We start from the raw sequence: 3,611 nt of genomic DNA, 5'->3' as shown, positions 1-3,611 counted from the left end.
TTTGCTCATGGTTAAAATTTATTTATATATATGAATTGGAAAATTTAAAGATTGTTATATATATTTTTTATATTTTTCATATTAATTATTAATGTAGTAAATTTGCCCACCCTCAAGAGTATGGTTGATTCTGCTAATGGGCAAGTATGACGCTTCTTTTTGGATGGTTTTTTTACCATTTTTTAAAATAGTTTTCTAGTACAAAAATGTATAGTTCAAAAAAATTTTGTATTAAAAAAATATTTTAGAAAATAGTAAGAAAGTTATCCCAAAAGAGGCCGAAATATCAAAATTACCCTATTCATATGTAGAAAAATTTTTTGGGGGCGGATAAATTCATTTTTTAGTGGGGCAAAATCTCAAATTGTTGAGGATATATGGGGTTTTGTTTATGATTTCATATGCAATTGTTTTATTTGTCTTTGATTTTTTTTATGTTTATTAGAAATTATAATATTCATTAAAATAAATTAAGGGCTTGTGTGACATTATTTTTTATTTATTTTAAAAATAATAATAAGAGAATAAATATGTGAAGAGAAGAAGGATTTTAGTACATGTCTTTATGAGTAGGATGCAAATATGAGTATAATAATTTATATTTCACTCTTTTTATATTATAATGGACTTTTGAGTCTTTGGATTAGCATTGAGATGAGTGCAATATATAAATAATTTATATTACAGGTATCTCAAAACATATCTAAAAACTTTAAAGCTCGTTGTGATAAGAATATTTTTATATAATTTTTTTGCAGTAAAAATGTTGAGTGAGAGAATTGTAATGCAAGCAATAACAAAATAAGTATTTTTTTTTTTATTTTTTTGGTGAGAAAATAATTTTGTTAGAGGAAAAATTTACAAAAATTAGCTAAAATTTTTTAGAGAATTCCAAGAATCCCAAAATTTCACTATATTTGATCAATAATATCTTTAATTAAGAATGGACAATACATAGATGATTATATCACTTGCACATTGTCTTTGTTGTCATTTCTTGGAGGGCAAAAATGACATCTTTTGTGCAATTGGCGTCACTTTAAAACTTTATAATAGCTTATTATGTCTCACATGTAGTGGGTTGAGCTTCGAACTGGAGTTGAAGATTTCTCTGCCTAATGATTGATGCTAAAGATCATCACGACAACTGTTGTCATCAGACTACTATTACTCAATCATCATCGTCTACCCACCATTACTCGATTACTAACACCTGACTATCATAGCTTGATAATAGCTATTGCCTAATCATCATTAAAACTAATGCTAACCCATGCTATCAATAATAAGAATTATGTAAGTCGTTAGCCCAATACTAATGTACGCCAATCAATAAACTTGATGTTTTCCATCAACAACAACGTCGATATTACATTATCAATAATAAGAATGATGTACAACATTGACATCAATCGTGATGCCCACATCAGTCTTAACATCGATGGACATCATCATCAACAACAATATTGATGCATATTATTGTCAATAAGATTGATGCACATTACGGATATAGCTTATGCATTCAATTGCGAACAATGATGATATATTGTCAAAAATAATGCCAACCAAAGCCATCGCCAATAAGTTCAATGTCCACCTTATCCACAAAGGCTAATATTGGTCATCAATTAAAACTCTGATGCCCAATGTCAACACCCAGAGTTATGACATTGTAATAGCCTAAATTCATATGTTTAAAATTTCTTTGCAAGCATTGTGGCTACAAGGTTAGTGGTTCCCCGACATTGAGCACGTGGGTTTACTTCTATAACACCTAAACATTTGCATTTACTTCTATAACACCTAAATCTTTAAATGTTATAAAAAATATCACCATTGTTAACTTTTCTAATATGAAATGCACTTCTTCATACATTTGTTTTGATGTGGTTCAAATAACAAAGTATCATATACATAACATAAAATTTAATCTTAGATATATAAATAAATACACAAAAATAATCTTAAAATGAGAATGTTCTATAAATAAATATGAAATTTTAAATATTACAAAATTTATTCTTATTTATATATATAATTAATTTGAGCTTATTTTGAATGCATATATTGTTAGTTCCATAAAAGGGGTGTTTGAATACAAGATTTATGCTAAATTCTATCAAATAGGGTTTGATGAAAAGTTAAATCTCACATCAAAACAAATCATTTGTTTCTCTCTTTTTACATAAATCACAGATTTACTAAATACGAGAATTTGATGTATTTACAGGATTTGGTCGAGAAGAGCACGAAAGGAGGGAAAGACGATTATCTTCACAACAAGTGAGCTCCCATCTTCGCTTCCAATCCAATTGGAATAACGGCAAACTATTGTGACTTGCGATCCAACAGGAAGGATTATTGTCGAAGGAGCGAAGAAACTTTCTTTTAGTGACTCGTTCAAAACACCACCTCACACGAAGCACACAAAATCGAATAGCAATGAAGAAATCAAAAAGAGAAAAGCAAACAACATAAATAATTGAAATGGCCATGGAGAGAAGAATGGTGTACGTGTAGGCGTGTAAACATGTCAAGCCGAGCTTTTCAAGTTTCAAGCATGCGTTCGAGCAAATTTTCAAGCTCGTCAAATAAACGAGAATGAGTTCGATCAAACTTCGGCTCGACTCGACTGCTTGTCAAGCGGCTCCAATAGCCGAGCCACGGATGACAGGCCAAATTAGAAGCGCAAACCCTTGGTGCGAGTGGGTTAAATGTTCTAACTAGGGTTTATGGGAGCGAGTTTCAATTTCGATCACGAGAAGAAAATGAAATAGCGAATGGCGAGCGAAAGCGGAGGCATCTTCGTTCCAGTCTATTCCAGCAACGGGCAACCACTTTGTGCCAAGGAAGATCACCCAAACACCCACCGTCCGTTCCACTTCTAGGCTTCCAAGTTCATCCTTTGGTCTAGGTTCGTTCATCCTTCATTTCAAGTTATGCTTTTTTCTACGTCTTTAATTTAGTTTAGTGTTATAGTTTGATGTTTTGATGTGTTTATACATGATTTTGGGGGATGGATGTTACAGTTTTATGTTTGTTTGATGAAAGTGAAAAAATAAGTTTGTTGATGGTAGGTATACAAGTTTTTGTTACTGTTAGGTTTGATTTCTTTCAATGATGAGGTGCAAACGAGTCGAGTTCGAGCCATTTAAACAGTTGGCGATCTGAGTTTGGAACTTTTATTTGGTCTGGTGAACGGACATAGAGCTACGTTCGGCCGGCATTGAGATCGCGCCACGTAGTAGGCACAAAACCGCGGACCCGACCCGGCAAATAGTGGGTATGTCGCACGTGCGTTTTTTAAATCCATGACAACCCGGTATTGCTAGGTATTGCTCGGTATTGCAAGGTATTTGTTGATTTTGCTCGGCAATAATGAGAAATACCATTATGTGAAGACAAATACTGAGCAATACCGAGTAATACCGAGCAATACCGAGTTTTTCTAGAAAAACTCGGTATTGGTCGGTATTAGTCTTCACATAACAATATTTCTCGTAATTGCCAAGCAATACCGAGCAAATACCGAGTAATACATAGCAATACGCGAACATAACATTCCCGGGTTCAGGTCCGGGTCAAGTCGTCAGGCCCAGATTGAGCGGGGT

The sequence above is a fragment of the Dendrobium catenatum genome, unplaced genomic scaffold (assembly GCF_001605985.2).
Source record: "Dendrobium catenatum unplaced genomic scaffold, ASM160598v2 fragScaff_scaffold_71, whole genome shotgun sequence".
NCBI lineage: Eukaryota > Viridiplantae > Streptophyta > Magnoliopsida > Asparagales > Orchidaceae > Dendrobium > Dendrobium catenatum.
Note: the sequence above shows the minus strand (reverse complement) of the source record.